The 17,056-nt window shown below is 42.3% G+C and overlaps 1 pseudogene; it reads left to right on the top strand.

Moving 5' to 3' along the window:
* The first annotated feature begins 274 nt into the window (after positions 1-274).
* On the top strand, positions 275-16,357 carry LOC132577594 (casein kinase II subunit alpha-like; annotated as a pseudogene).
* Positions 16,358-17,056: the final 699 nt, after the last annotated feature.

Genomic DNA, 17,056 nt, shown 5'->3' with positions numbered 1-17,056 from the left:
CCTTTGACTTCTATCCCACCCTCCCAAGCAGAGCAGGCTCGGGACAGGTTACAACAAACACTAAAACAAAAATCAAATTATTCAACAATTAAAACATCATATCAACAATCATAAAGACCTAATAACATCAATTAGTTCAGCAACAAATGGTGATCAATGGCATCGATTAATCAGTCTAACTGCTCCTGAATTAAGCTCCCCATCTGTGTGAAGGTAGATGAAGTTTATGGTTCTGGATTCCATTTGATACTGAGGGAGATGTGCAGGAGAGACGATGCAAGATGAAGCAAGCAAGCAAAGCAATGCAAAGCATGTAAGTACAACAGGCCAGGCAAGCTTAGTGGTAGTGTTTCATTATAATTTCCTTGTGGGGTTGAAATGATTTACTCCTCTTATAGGTCAATTGTACCAGTGATCAACATGAATGTCTCAGACCAGATTTTCAGTATTTTCAAGCATCCATGACTCCCAACGCTGTCCCATTGAAGTCTCTTAAGCAGTTTCTCTAATAAGATCAAACAACCCCTCTTCCCTTTTAGTGGTAAAACTAAATTGGATGGATTCCCTGGCAGTATTTGTGCTTGTCCTCAGCCCACAGACAAGAAGGGGGAGAAAAGAGCATTGCCACATGAGCCAAAAACATGTTATACTGATCATTCTGCAATTTATACAATGGAAGGATCTAAGAAGGTGATGGATCCATTGTCTAAAAAAGGACCAAAAAAGTGGCAGGAGAAATGGGGATAGTCTTCACATATTTTTAGACATAGCCAGGGAGAGCCGTTAGGGAATGGGGAGGAAGTCTTGTCTTGTTCCTTTTGCTCAACATCCAAGTTTCATATAGAATCGTCTCCAAAGGTATGGTAAAGCTGGGGCACACCATGGAAAATAATGCTGCAGATGATTGATTATGAAAATGGAAGACACTACATAATCACATGCCAAAACAAGAGAGCATACGACATAGCTCAGTTTCCATTTCAAACAAACAGACAGTGGAAGAATCAGGAAACTGCCAAAGTAAATTAATTCAGCATGAATGGAACACCAACAGAACAACGCAGAATCAGAGATGGTTGCTGTGATATGTTATCATGGCAGAGAGGAAAGATATTGTTTCCAGCTTTGTATTTTCCACGAGCCTGGCCAGATTTGGGCTTTCTAAACTGAAAGCAGAATCAGTAGAGGAAAATGGGTACTACTATAAGAGGAATTAGAATCTGGCCAAGGGAGATGGTATATTTCATATAAACTTCCTGAATTATTCCTTCCCTGGGGGATTTGTCTGTTAACTATTCTCAATAGGGTCCACATCCCTTGTTAAGATAAACATGGGGAAAAGAAGATTCCTTCAATTCAATCACAAAGGTCCTTTACACATGCACATTTTACAGCAGATTTTTAGAGCTGTAAACCTTTAATCTTGACCTTGGATTCTGTGTCCACCTCATTCACATTCATTTTTCTCCAATGCATTTATTCTGCAGCTACAATTTTAAAAACACACTGTTCTAAATCAGGGTGGAACATCACTTGTGATGAGGGGGGGGGGCGGTGTCCAAAGTTTTTGTTAAATTTATGCAATTGCCCTATCGCAGCTGCACAGTAGTGTCCAGTAAGCACCTTCTATTTAAATCCTGAAGGTTCAGGTTTTGTGCATGCATTTTAGCATTAGTTTGATGACTGTAAGGGAACAGAAAGGAATGCTGGCAAAGGGTAAAACCCAATGCTGAAATTGACAAAACTCTTTTTGAAACTGGCAAGCAGCTGTGGAGCCCTGTGGAGCCCTGTAGGAGAGCCAGTTTGGTGTAGTGGTTAAGTGTGTGGACTCTTATCTGGGAGAACCGGGTTTGATTCCCCACTCCTCCTCTTGCACCTGCTGGAATGGCCTTGGGTCAGCCATAGCTCTGGCAGAGGTTGTCCTTGAAAGGGCAGCTGCTGTGAGAGCCCTCTCCAGCCCCACCCACCTCACAGGGTGTCTGTTGTGGGGGAGGAAGGTAAAGGAGATTGTGAGCCGCTCTGAGACTCTTTGGAGTGGAGGGCGGGATATAAATCCAATATCTTCTTCTTCCATACTGCTGAGCGCTTGGGGATTCTCTGCTGTGTTGTAGGCCACTGTGGAAAATGGGAAAGAGTCATGCACTCTCATAATATGGGGGAACACATTGACTGTACAGAATGCACAGTAAACCCACTGATACTGGCATTGCAAGCTGTGATCATTGGCAACATATATGTATATGCATGCATGCATGTCTGTGCAAAGTTGGCTGCAACTCCACCATGGTTTGCACAGGGCTACAATGTGAGGGGAAAAAACCCTTACAGAACATCGTGATCACCAGCTTGGTTGCCAGAGCACCTGGAGAAGTGACTCACACATGTCTGGCCAGAGAGTGTGGGTAAACCTATCCAGGGGCAAAAGGGACTTATGCAGTACTAGCAGCCATAATGCTACAAAGGCACTCTAAACTGGTACAAGAGTGCCTACCAGGAGAACGGATGGCTTCCCGTCGTTCCGTATGACGTCCATCTCAGCCATGGAGCGGAAGAGACTGCGGCGCCAGGAGCTATCCAGGCGAACGGTTATGAAGTTCTGACCATGGAATCCACCATGGAGGGCTAACACCACATGTAGCCATCTTCCTACCAGGCTTGACTCCATTCCAGCAAAGCGGACAGCTCATGTACACACCAGATGTCACCTATGCCTGCAAGCAACCTACCCACCCCAGGAGTGGTTAATCATCCAACCACCACTTTCTTTGTTTGATGGAACTCAAGACAAAGACTGGTGCCCAGAAGAAGACAGAAGAAGAGGAAGACCATCTTCAGCCAGAGCCAAGTTCCTTTGTACAAACTGGGTGTTACCTAGGCCATGATTTGACTCTCTATTGTCACCCTTTTAGATAAGTCTAATAGTCCTAAGCATCTCCCCACCCAACTAATCTCTCTATTCTTCATCCCAACTGTCATTTTGGAGCCTCCCCCTGGTCCATTTCAACCTGAAAGTTCACTCAGGTATCCAGGATCCAAGCAAGTCCATTGGTCAGGAGCAAGCACCCAATTAGGTGACACCAATGAACTTCCTATTGGCTATCATAGTAGTCCAGTCCTTATGGTCATGCGAAGCCTCCCCTTTTTGTGAGGTCATGCATCAGCTGACCACCTTCCTTCTCCCTCGTACCTCCCATCCCCTAAGGGCTCAAGAGAGTCCTTATAACCTGTGGACTAGCTACCCACAGGTGTGCTTCTAGCAGTATCCCAATTTCCACTGCCTAGATCCATCCTCGATTCTAAGGCCAAGTTTCAGGTCCCCTCTCCCACTTCCTCGCTCGTCGCCATTGGAGCCTTCCTTGAAGACTACGATCGGTAAATATCACCCTGTTGGAGAGCCAGTTTGGTGTAGTGGTTAAGTGTGCGGACTCTTATCTGGGAGAACCGGGTTTGATTCCCCACTCCTCCACTTGCACCTGCTGGAATGGCCTTGGGTCAGCCATAGCTCTGGCAGAGGTTGTCCTTGAAAGGGCAGCTGCTGTGAGAGCCCTCTCCAGCCCCACCCACCTCACAAGGTGTCTGTTGTGGGGGAGGAAGGTAAAGGAGATTATGAGCCGCTCTGAGACTCTTCGGAGTGGAGGGCGGGATATAAATCCAATATCTTCTTCTTCTTCGTCTACCCATGTGTTCCCCTATCTCTCTATCTATTTTTCCTAGGACTGTGTGTATGATTTGATGAGTATTTTATCTTGTATGGAAGCCTATATTTTTCTTAATAAATTATAAGTGTTTAACTTAATTAGAGTCCCTAATATTTTAAGCATTACTTTTCTGGACCTGGAATCCTGTATACACAGGTAAAAAGATCCTGAGTGAGCCAGGTGCCCACCTGACAATTCCCTGACCTTGTTTTGAGGGCATTTTGGCTTACAACAATTTGTATAGGGGAAGAGTCCTCTGGCAGAAGCTTTGGAGAGCTTCTTTAGTCTTGTGTCACTAAATTGAAAAAAAAATGAGGGTATTTTTGCCAGTGCCCTAACACAGTTGCACAGTAATTCTAATTTCCTACCCTTCCTTGCAAATTTGCATGTTTTTCTCTTTGTGATTCATTAATTTGATCCTGCTCACTGGTCATGATTTTGGCAGTTTTTAAAAACCTGTCCTGTGCTGATTGCACTTGGTCCTTCAAATGGACCAATCCCAAGCGATTCTTAATTTTGGCAGTTTGCAGAAAGTTCATGTGGCTCAGCTGCCATTTTAATGTTAGGTTTCTGAAGACTGTCAAAATGGTTTCCCCAAAAAACTTGGTTCACTAAAGTATTAAAGGGGAAAATGTTTTCAAAGCTTTAGGCTTCCCATCCCAGTCTCTCTCTCTCTATTTACTTCTCATGTCAATTTCATTCCACACTGACAGTCCCCCCCCTTTATTTTGTTTGCATGCAGCACTTAAATCCCCTTTTCTTTTCTTTTTTTTGTATGAAGGAGGCTGCCATTTATCTCTTCTCCTATTCCCCCTTTCAAGTCAATACCAGCAGGGAACTAAACCTCACACAGCTCGTTTTAAACTCCCCCCTCCCCATTTAAATGTTTTATTTAGCAGTCTGAGACTAGCAAAAGTCTCTATCACTAGACTCATGCTGCTTGTTTAAAAAATTCAAAATTTAAAACAATGAATGGAAAATAGAGCTTGTATAGTGATGGGGGAGGATGGTGGAAGTGGGCAGAATGACCTCGATGTGGGTGGGGGAGTGACCTTTGAGGGGTGGCAAAAGGATGGGGGGAAATCCAAGAGAATCTGTATGCTTCTGAATTACCTTCAGCTTGGAAGCAAAACAAGAGGAGAATCAGCACAAAAGCACACTCAGAAAACCTGGAGACACACTGACCAGAAAGCGAACTGAGTACTGAAGGGAGGAAAATCAATGCAGAATGACAAAGAAAGTCCAAAGGGTATGTACAGCAAAGGTGAGAGAAAATATCCATGCGTAATAGGCCAGAGTTATTGTTCATGAAAATATACTTTGTCAGGGTCACACCAGGTAGCATTAGAGTCTTTCAACTGATATTTGTAACCATGCTGCACACAAAAAAGTCAAACTAACCACATTTCTGTAAATATATAAACAAAAAAGTAGGCTTTATTTTTTACAGGTTTCACCCAGGAGATAGTCTACACAATGCTAATTTGGTTGTTTTATGCTTTTACAAAAAAAAAAAAAGCATTTGCAAACACAACTCATGTTGTCTAGAATTATGACCATTAGTTAGATCCAAATAGACAGCCATGTTGGTCTGAAGTAGTAGAACAAAATAGGAGTTGATTGCACCTTTAAGACCAATAAAACTAAATTGAATAAAACTAAGTTGGTCATAAAGGTGCAATCAACTCCTATTTTGTTCTATGACCATTAGCGTTCCCTCTAAACTGAGTAAGAGTGAGCTAGTTCACAGTATTTTAGCCTCTGGCTCACACATTTTTGTCTTCGCTCATGAAAAGTGGCCCCAGAGCAAACTAATTTATGCAGTAGCTCACAACTTTAATGCTAGTAGCTCACAAAGTAGAATTTCTGCTCACAAGATTCCACAGCTTAGAGAGAACATTGATAACCATGTGGAACTCTTGTGAGCCCCTTCCTCAGATTTTTGTGCCATGGTCTATGTATTTGATTTGTGGTGGTGTTTTAATGGATGAGTGCCTGTTGTTTATATGAATCATTCATAAATGTTGTTTGTGTGATGCAATAATTATATTGAGAAGGGATTATATAAGTGCGTAGGCTCCACACAATGTAGGGAACCTAATTCTCTGACAAGTTGTTGGCAATACTTGCAGGTCCTCCACAGTTTCCTGCTGCTGTTGCTGCAGAATCAAGTTGTCTGTTCCTTTTTCCTATTCTGGAAATAGCCAGAGGTCAACATCTTATTACATGAAAACCTGCCATTACTAGTTTCTTGACAGAACTATTTAGTTTTGTGCTGAACTGAAAACCTTAAGCCCCATAGTACAGTTACACGAAGCAGGACACAAGTTAGACAGAATACCACACAGATAAATTTATGCCACTAGACCAGGGGTGGCCAACGGTAGCTCTCCAGATGTTTTTTGCCTACAGCTCCCATCAGCCCCAGTCAGCATGGCCAATGGCTGGGGCTAATGGGAGTTGAAGACAAAAAATATCTGGAGAGCTACCATTGGCCACCCCTGCACTAGACAGGTCTTTAAAAACAAAACAAAATCAGGAAGGGCAACAGAGATGCTATGATATGACTACCAGAATTGTGCAAGATACTATCAGAATCCTGATCAGTGGTGATGGAATCATCTTGAGATCTGGAAAAGACTGTGCCTTATTAAGACATGAAATCAGCAACCATTCTCAGTGATCAAAAAAGAGTTACTTTTCAAAAAAGAGTTACCATGTGCTACTGGAGAAACAGTGGTTATGTGCAGTAAAGGCCGTGGTTTGGATGCAATCACCTTTTCTATTGTAAAAAAATGATGAAATGATCCCCCTTGGCCGCCAAATAAGGCTATGCTGGGGATCATGGGGCTTAGGTCAGGATGAGGCAATTCAGTAAATGGAATAAATAAATAAACAAAATAAGCTGTGAAGTGGCCAAGTTTGCAGATGACACTAAAATGTTCAGGGTGGTGAGAACCAGAGAGGAATGTGAGGCACTCCAAAGGGATCTGTTGAGGCTGGGTGAGAGGGCATCAACGTGGCAGATGAGGTTCAATGTGGCCAAGTGCAAAGTAATGCACATTGGGGCCAAGAATCCCAGCTACAAATACAAGTTGATGGAGTGTGAACTGGCAGAGACTGACCAAGAGAGAGATCTTGGGGTCATGGTAGAAAACTCACTGAAAATGTCAAGACAGTGTGCGATTGCAATAAAAAAGGCCAACGCCATGCTGGGAATTATTAGGAAGGGAATTGAAAACAAATCAGCCAGTATCATAATGCCCCTGTATAAATCGATGGTGCAGTCTCATTTGGAGTACTGTGTGCAATTCTGGTCACCGCACCTCAAAAAGGATATTATAGTATTGGAAAAAATCCAGAAAAGGGCAGCTAGAATGATTAAAGGGTTGGAACACTTTCTCTATGAAGAAAGGTTGAAACGCTTGGGGCTCTTTAGCTTGGAGAAGCGTCAACTGTGGGGTGACATGATAGAGGTTTACAAGATTATGCATGGGATGGAGAAAGTAGAGAAAGAAGTCCTTTTCTCCCTTTCTCACAATACAAGAACTCGTGGGCATTCAATGAAATTGCTGAGCAGTCAGGTTAAACAGATAAAAGGAAGTACTTTTTCACCCAAAGGGTGATTAACATGTGGAATTCACTGCCACAGGAGGTGGTGGCGGCTACAAGCATAGCCAGCTTCAAGAGGGGATTGGATAAAAATATGGAGCAGAGGTCCATCAGTGGCTATTAGCCACAGTGTGTGTGTGTATATATTTTGGCCACTGTGTGATACAGAGTGTTGGACTGGATGGGCCATTGGCCTGATCCAACATGGTTTCTCTTATGTTCTTATGCGATCCTTTCTATTTATTTATGGCATTTGTTCTGGCATATTTTATTATTTGTAATATTACCATAAGTGTTTTGCATCAAATAGAAATAATGCCTTTATATAGATTCCTAGGTAAGAATCAGGAATGTAAAGTGATGTTGTGTGTGATGAGAGTGATGAAACCTGAAGTGTTAAAGGGATAGAGGGCACACTGCAAGCTCTGCATCAGTATTATGTCTCTAAACATGGTTGCTAAACAGTTGTGTGTGTGTTTCATGATTCCTGGGATGCACCTTATAAGGATCAAGTTTTGAGACACAATTGGGCAACCTAAAAAACTTTGCTTTCATTTTTGAAAATCAATTTTCTAGTCCTCAGGCAATGATTTTTGGGGGGGGAGGGGCAATACATTAAGTGACAAAATGTGAAGGGGGGTTGTAGTAGATTTCTAGCACTTTTTTTGCCTTGAGAGGCCCCAATGTTAAGCATGCTTACTTGAGAGCAAGCCTGCATTAAGTTCCTTTTTGACTTCCGGGAATCATTCCATCCCAGTGCTGTAAGACCTGCTGGACCTGGACAATAGGCTATGTCTGTGAGACAGAATTTGCCATTTTAGTCTCTACTGTTACTCTGTAATTTTAGATTTTATATATTTTAAGTTGGTTTTTTACTGTTGATTGTTTTTATGATGTAACCCACCCTGAGCCTGTTCTACGGGAAGGGTGGGCTATAAATCGAAATAAATAAATAAGTAAATAAATAAATAAAATATCCCTTTGCTGGCAGAATAGATTCTGCAAAATAAGCCACTATGTGTCATGTTATGTAATTTTTATAAGTTGCAGAACTGTAGCTTTACTCCATGTGAAATATAGGTTAATTTGGTAGAATGTGTTTGGAGAAGGGTTTGTAGAATCTTTCGGGCTCAAGTGCCGTGAGATTCTACAAACCCTAATGATGTTACCAGCCGTGAAAACCTGAAATCTTTGTTTGGAGAAGGATCCTTCACACATTGTGAAGGGTTTTCCATGAAAGACAGCTAAAATGACTATAGTCGTTTGGCCAGTTGTATGGCCATTCTTTCTATTTTTCCATGACTGGATATTGATAACTAGACTGGCACATCAGATCCTGGATCCCAGTGTAGTCAGCAGGTACAAAACCTGTGAAAGCCTTTGTTATATCACACACCTGCTCTCTTGCCTTAAATTTGCTAGCATTAAATCCACAAAAGAAACCCATTATCTGAATAACAAGAGGAAATCCAGTTGATAAAAGGATGGAGTCTGGTTTGGGGAGGGTAATGCAACAAGCAAATGGAACTGCTATCTCAAATACTGTAAAGCAGAAAATGAATTGGCTATAGTACTAATGATTACAATACGAGCTTATGATTTGTATTAAAGGCACCATAATTACTGTGAATATCCTATTGGATTTCAAACTGAAGGAAGAAAGAGAAATACAGCACTTCTAAGGTTAAGGATAAACCTAATTGATTTATGATTAATGCGAAGGCTCTGGCTTATCGTGCAAATATATTGTATTTCATGCAGAAATGAGGATAAAGGCATTTCCCTCATTTCTGTGTGAAACTCAATATTTGCATGCCAAAGAGCGGAGGAGACTATTGGCTTCAGCTACTGGTAGATGGATGCTCCCCATCCTTCATGCCAAAGTCAAGTCCATCTGTTGTGTAGCTGCTGGAAGATGAATGGGAGCTCTGGAGAATAACATGAAGGAGGCTTTAAAATGGTTATTTATGAGGGGACCCAATTAAATGAAAGCAGACCTAGGACTTCAAGTCAGCTCTGTATGACCTGATTAAGTTAAGAGACCTCTACTAGGAATTAAAGGGAGCCTCGAGTTAATGGCCCAATGCTATGCTTTAGGTCATATTTTTTTTCCAGCTGCCAATTATTGTCAAGAAGTTTCTCACCCCAAGTTAGGAAGGATTTCTTTGAATTGATGGCTAAGTAATAATTTTAGAGAAGCCTATCCCAGTCATTAAAAATGGTAGAAACTTTTCCCCTCCTTTTCCTCATAAGCACTAACACAAAGGAAATGTCTAAATCTTTACAAATACTGGAAACTGGAATTATAGGGTCACTGTTGGTGGGGAAAGCTGCATGCAAAGTTGTCAGCTACTTTTCATATTCAGCAGTATTTTATTGCATGTGCGGCATTTTATCTTATAACTCATGATTTCTTTGATACTGTGTTGATCCCACCAATGCTGGTGGTATAGGAAAGATAATGACAATGCAGCTACTTGTTCAGAAAAGACAAAAAAAAATTCTTCACCAGATATTAGTGTTTTAATAAAAAAAAAAGACAGCTGTGGTTACATCATTATAATATCTTACATGGAGAGAATAAATTCAACTTAGCCCTCCCAAGCACGCAGGGGTGTTTTTTTTATGCTGGAGTCATGGGGAAAAATGGTTTGCCCATTTAAAGCTTTCCACAGGCACCAACCTCCTGTTAAGGCTTCTCCTCAGTGGTGCCCTGCAATCCCTCTCTCCCCTTCCAACTGCCTTTCTTTTTTTAAATTTTGAGTTTCATCAAAAGAGAAGAAGAAGAAGAAATTGGATTTATATCCCACCCTATACTCTGAATCTCAGAGTCTTAGAGGGGTCACAATCTCCTTTACCTTCCCCCCCCCTCTCAACAGACACCCTATGAGGTAGGTGGGGCTGAGAGAGCTCTCAACAGCAGCTGCCCTTTCAAGGACAACTCCTACAAGAGCAATGCCATTCCCAAGGCCATTCCATCAGCTGCAAGTGTAGGAGTGGAGAATTAAACCCAGTTTTCCCAGATAAGAGACAGCGCACTTAACCACTACACCAAACTGGCTCTCTAATGGGGTCAGTCTGGCCCCCAATAGATTTGTCTTGAAAGCATTATGCATAATATGTCACAAGGAGTTCTATTGACCCCAAAGAATACTGAAAAAATGATTTTAGCACTGTTCCCATGTTTATATAGATCAGTGGCCCCCAACTTTTTTGGCACCAGGGGCCAGTTTTGTGGAAGACAATTTTTCCATGGACTGGTGGTGGTGGGGGTGCTGGGTTTTTTGCTGCCCCAGGCTGCCTCCATGCCCACACCCTATGCCTGCCCCCCATGAGGGTTTTTAAATGAGGAGTAGGCAAAGGTCTCTGCCTCACTCCATGGCCCCGTTGCTAACAGGCCATTGACCAGTACTGGTCCATGTCCTAGGGGTTGGGGACGCCTGATATAGATGGATCAACACCTATTATCTCCATTTTATTGAAAGGTGGAGCAAGCAGTGAAAACAAACAAAAAAATCTCATAATTTATATCTATAGACCTTTTTGGGGGGGGGGGGAGCTTTGCAGCTTTAGATCACTTTTGGAATTGGGTGTTTCAGTGACCCCCAAGGGAAAGCAGTCTTTGCATTTGTGCTCTGGCAAAGCTTCTCTCATGCCCACAGCCTCATGAAAAAGCTCAAATTGAACTGCACCGCACCTTTGGAAATGGAGTCATTCTATTCCCCAGCAGGATAAGTCTGAAGATGTTTGAAGGTATCTTTTGAACCTTACATTTTCCAGACTTGAAGGAGCCATGGAGAGCCTGGAACTCTAGATGACCCCTGACCACCTGTTTTCTGAGCTAATTGCTTCACTTTCAAATTTTGCAAAACTGAGAAGTGATCTTCTCACCTGTTTTCTGAGCTAATTGCTTCACTTTCAAATTTTGCAAAACTGAGAAGTGATCTTCTCAACTTTACATATCTGGGGGTGGGGTAAATACTCTAGATGATCCCAGCCTCCTGTCCACTGTGCTGATTGGTTCCCTTTGTCCTTCATTTTTTTAAAAACCTCTGATTTGGTTATCTCAGCTTTACAGGGGGTCATCTCAACTTTACTCATCTCAAACTTTACCATAGCCACCTGTATACTGAACCTTCACATTTTCCAAACCTCTGAGTCACCTTCTCAACTTTACATATTTGGTGTGTGTGTAAGTGGAAGGTTACAATGATTGCTTTCTTTTAAATAAACAGTTTTATAGATTCTCATCTATGTCTTCTGCTTTAAAAATGGTGGAGTCAATTTGATCCTATTTATGTTTTTGTGGGGTTTTGTTGTTTTTAATGAGGGGTATTTATGACCCCAATTCCAAATTTTACTCTCCTTTGTCCTGCTTTTCTGAAAGGAGTTATTTTTGAGGCCTGATTTTTTTTTTTTAGTAGGTAATGCCATGACTGAGAGATTTATCAGGTTTCCATTGCTTTTTGCTCTAACGTGGGATCCCTTTGACCCCTATGCCAAAGTAGTATAGCAGGTTTTTTTTCCCATAGGATGGTTAAGTCTTCAACCTTGTGGTATGGATTTTTGTAGATTAAGCCCTCTGCAGGACTTCATGCATTCTAGAAGTATACAAGATATTGAAAGTAGCCAGCTTTCTCACTCAATCTTGGTCAATTGTCCTTCATATTACAGCCCCCATTACACATAGGTTTTGTTACATTTACGGTATTTTGTTTATTTATTTATTCCATTTACTGAATTGCCTCATCCTATTCAACTTTAAGTTCTTTCATAACTCTTGGATGCATGCCATCGGACCTGGTGACTTATTCATTTTTAATTCGTCAATCAGTTGTAGGACCTCCTCTCATCACCTCAATCTGACTCAGGTCTTTCAACACCCCTTCCAAAATTAGTGGTTCTTATAAGGTGCAGCTTGGCCACAACTAATATGGAATGACTGTCAGTGCAGTCCTAAGGAGAGTTACACTCTTCTAAGTCCACTGAAGTCAGTGAGCAGTGTAACTCTGCATAGGGTGGCACTGTATGTGGGGAAGGTATCATAAAGTAATTTCACATCTTTGAATATAAACTCTACCTTGAATATGAACTTTGAATATGTAATGTATGCAGACTCAAGTGAGAACTGAAAGCGTGTCCTGCCGGGCTCATTGGAGCCAGACGGTCAGAGCTTGGGGACTTGGGAACAATGGGCAGCAGGATCCAAAACCCTGCTGCCCAGCTCCAATCACGGGCCCCCTGCTGGTTTGAATGGTCCAATCAAACGCTTGCGCGGGAACACGGGAGTGTATATAGTTGGCCCTGTGGGCCCAGTTAGACAGTCTTATGTGTATGCTTCAAGATGCTGTAATCAATAAAGAGCTGATGATTTACTACCACCTTGCCTCAGCCATGCATTGAACCTACTATATTATAGAATATGAACATATTCCATACATCTCTGAGCAGTCCATTGCCTCAGTCCAGAATAGTTCACAATAGGCCAGATACAGGACAAATAATGCTGTCTTTAGCATAGCACATTCATAATACACAAATAATACATAATTATGCCTCAGATAGTCAGCTTTCCATAGCCAACTGTGTAATGTAGCTGGGGAAGGGAGTAAATGCCAAGCAAGAATGCAAAGCGTTTGTTAACCACATTTATTTGGGTGGAGAAACAGTGACATCTGGTGGCTACATAAATACATTTCAGAAGAATATTTCAAATGCATAGTGTTCAAAGGGGGAAAAAGGCTTCTAGGGAGCAATTGTGTGAGTAAGCAATTTCAAAACCTGGGAGTGTTCTTTTCCTTGCATTAAAGGAGTTTATCTTCTTTTAGGCATACTCTCATATAACCCGATATTTCACAATTAAGCAAGGCACAGTTATATATAAACATGACCAAATGCTGTTTCTGATATAGCCAAAGGCTGGGGTTTTTTATCTGCAAGTCTCACTAATGTGTTCATTATTCCAGCATTCTTTAATTTTGCAATCCAGTTTTGTTGCACTGTTTTGTATTTGTTATAGTAGTCTTCAGTGTGTTGTTTTCTCATTCTGTAACCTGCCTTCAATCTCTACTGAAAGAAAGATGCACTATCAGTGAAGTAAATAAATTATGACTGTCTCATCTGAACAATTTTGCATACATTTTAATACACAATTGTGGCTAAACTGTATTCAACCAGCCATTTCAACTTTTTTTGGCTCTAACCAGCCATTTCAATTTTTTTTACCCTACAGAGTAGCAATAACAGTTACAAAGTTTTCCTCAAAACTGCATTTCACAAAATAGCATGCCAAAGTCTTAATGTATTAATAAAAATACATTCCAAAGCCATTTATGTGGAAATGAGTTTCATTTAAATCAACTGGATTTGCTTTAAACAAATGTGTTTAGCACTTTGATACAAGCCATAAGGATCCACTTTGTTTTATATATTTAGACAACTGGAATGTGAAGACAGAATAAGGCTCAAAACTTCATCTTCTCAAAATTAATTTAAAAGAAATATCAAATATATCAGCATAACACTATATTCCTATCTGAAATGTATGTTGATCATTGGAACTCCAGATATTCACTTGCAAAAATTAAATTTTCATAATTTGATTTTTGCCAACCATTGCCTTATTAAACTATTTGAAAAATTGGTCCTATAATTAATTTACTGCTAATCATAGATACTGAAGCATCTCTGTAAAGTATCAGTACCCTGTGATTTGACAGTTTTTAGCAGTTACTTTTTTGCTTAAAGGGTTTTTGTTTATTTGTTTACTTTTTATAAAGTAGCTATGAGTTTAGTAAAGCAGAAGGAAAATGGCACTGCCATCAATATAGTTACATAGCATTCAGAGAGAAGCAGCCTGTACTAACTATTGACTATGTGATTAGAGTTCACTACTATGTATAATACAGACTTGGTCCAGGAAAAGTTCGATTCCTTTTGCATCCTACAGATCCTGAACCTGAGTTGGACTATAGCAAGAGCTCCTTAGTCAGCCCCTATTGCTTTTTACAGGCTGCCTCCTGGACCAAGGTAACTTCAGCCATTCTTACAGGGTATAGTGGGATTGCCAGGTTAGGATGATTAGATGTTGCCCCCCCATGGTCGGAATAAAGAGTCAGACACAATGCGTTGGTATAAAACTGGGCCACTTTGTTAAACATCATAATAAACGGCAAGGGCACCCAACCAGCGGCCTGGCCAGGGCTAGGGGTCACCGCAACCGCTCCCCTGCCATTAGTGGGCAAGAGACCCAGCCCCCCAGCCGCAGCTGTATGACTCAGCTCCCGCCAGGCAGGCCCAGCAGGGAGGCACGCACCAGAGGGCCCAAATCCAGACGCACATCTCAATGGAAAGGCACCCTCTAGTTGAGCCTCCAGGGCGGTCTGCATTCTTCACACAACGGGTAACCAAACCCCAGGGTTGATCATGCCAGACCCCTAATTGCCCAAAAGGGGGATGCTTCACAGTCCTCCCCTAGCCGCATAGTGTCCTAAACCCCAAAAACCTGCCAACTAAAGTGACCGCCTATTTAACAGCACCTCCCGATAGCCAATTCCACAATCCACTGCACTGCTATGTAGGGTAGGCAAAAAACACACCCCAGCAACTGCCAATCAGCTGGGACATAAAAAAATTCCTACCCGGCCCGACCAAATGAGGCAAGCAGCAACCGCCTACATAACAGACAGGGCGGGCAGGAGGGCATATCGTCCACAGGACTGTCAGCAAAGGGCGGAGGTCTGGCCGTTAAGACAGCCAGGCTCCGCCCACCACCTTGCACGCCCAAACGGGCAAAGACTGACTCTATCCTTTTCTGGGCAGCAAAACAGGCTGTAGCAGCCTAGCAGCAAAGCTGCAGGCTGCAAGCCTCATAATCTGTGAAACACGAGTTGAGTTGGGGTTTCCCTCAACCCAGCTTGCATTTAATGTGTGACCTAACACTCATCTTTAAAATAGTAAGAGGGAGGGAGACCTGTCCCTCCCAGGTGCCCATCAAGGAGCTGACCTCCTTACTAGGGCAGCATATTGAGCCTAGTGCCAAGTTGAAGAAGGGTCTACACACATGTGAATACACAGCCCACAAGTATTCAGACTATGAGTTGCATATTGTGGAATAGGGCAACCAAAATGATTACCAGCTGTTGCAGAAACTTGGCAAATACAGCAGGGTCTTTGAAGGCACCAATATCAACAATGAGAGTGGGGTGGTGAAAAATCCTCAGGCCAGTCAAAAAGAAGAAAACCAAGCATGAAATTAAGACCCTGGAAAAACTCTAGGGGGGGGGTCCAATATTATCTGCCTTCTGGACATAGTCAGTGATCCCATGTCAGGGACACACACCCTGGTCTTTGACCATACCAATAACAGATTTTAAGCAATTGCATCAGACACTGATTTGACATTCAATTCTACATGTCCAAAATCCTGAAGATGCTAGACTACTGTCACAGCATGATGATGATGGATCGGGACATCAAGCCACACAACATCATAATTTGACCACAGGTGCAGGAAGCTGCATCTGATTGACTGGGGTTTGGCTGTGTTCTATCAAGGGGCCAGAGCTCATTATGGACTGCCAGACGTATGAGTACAGCCAGAACATGCTAGCCAGTATGATCTTCCTCATGGAGCCCTTTTTCTATAGACATCTATTACCACATTGACAAGTACAACACTGAGCTGGACACTCAGTTCAATGACATCGTCAGCAGACACTCTCACAAGCACTGGGAGTGCTTTGTGCACAGTGAGAACCAGCACCTAGTGACTATGCGGTTAGAAAGTTAGAAAATGGCTGTTGAGGCAATGGACTTCCTGGATACACTGCTGTACTATGACCACCATAACTGGTGAGGCCATGGAGCAGCCCTACTTCTATCCAGTAGTGAAAGATCCAGCAAGGATGGGCTCCTCCACCAACACCCCAGTCAGTTCTTCTAGCATGTTGGCAGGGATCGCTTCCATGGCTGCCTCTCAGACCATCAGCAGCTTGGCTGCTTCACCCGTCACATCCTCTTCAATCACCAGTCCCTTCTGCTGCTGAAGTGCAGCCTTGAACTCACCACCAATGCCACATTTGAGTTGCAGCATCACCAAGGCTGTGGCCTCACCTTTTCCATCTGCCCTTGCAAGGCAGGAGGAGAACAGATGGTGGGTAAGCAGGGAAGTCTGGCTATGTACAAAGGCCTCTCTGTGTCTGTGGCCCTTTCTGTACTTTGTTTCCTTCACTTTCAATGTGTATCACCATTGGGATTTTTCCCCCTTCTTCACATTCCAATCATGTTTTGTTTTTCTTTTTGCATTGATTTCTTCCTCTTAAGCTCTGAGCCCACTTTCAGTCTGCCTCCTCCCACCCCCAAGTCTTCTCAGAGTCCTTTTGCAGCAATTTATCCCCTAGTTCACTTTCAAGCCAAACACAAATTAAAAGCATATACATTTCCTCAGACTTTTCCTCCCCCTCCCCTCAGAGGCCAGTTGGTCTCTCCTTATTGGTCAGTTTTGCACTAAGCATGTATTTTGAAATAGGAGATTAGGAAAGTAATTGCCTTCGTCTGAGTTGGTCGCAGGAATGGTTAGTTAGCTCAGTTTGTTAAGATGCAGTTCTACTAATTGTTGTTGGTTTGATTCCTCATTTGAGTAATTTTTTTTTGGGGGGGGGGTGGCTTTCTTTTAAAGTGACTCTAACCACAAACATTTCACATGGGAGAATAATACTTGCCTTTGTCTGAGTTGGTCGCAGGAA

This window comes from Heteronotia binoei, chromosome 9 (genome assembly GCF_032191835.1).
Source record: "Heteronotia binoei isolate CCM8104 ecotype False Entrance Well chromosome 9, APGP_CSIRO_Hbin_v1, whole genome shotgun sequence".
Lineage (NCBI taxonomy): Eukaryota > Metazoa > Chordata > Lepidosauria > Squamata > Gekkonidae > Heteronotia > Heteronotia binoei.
This window is presented reverse-complemented; position numbering and strand designations above follow the sequence as displayed.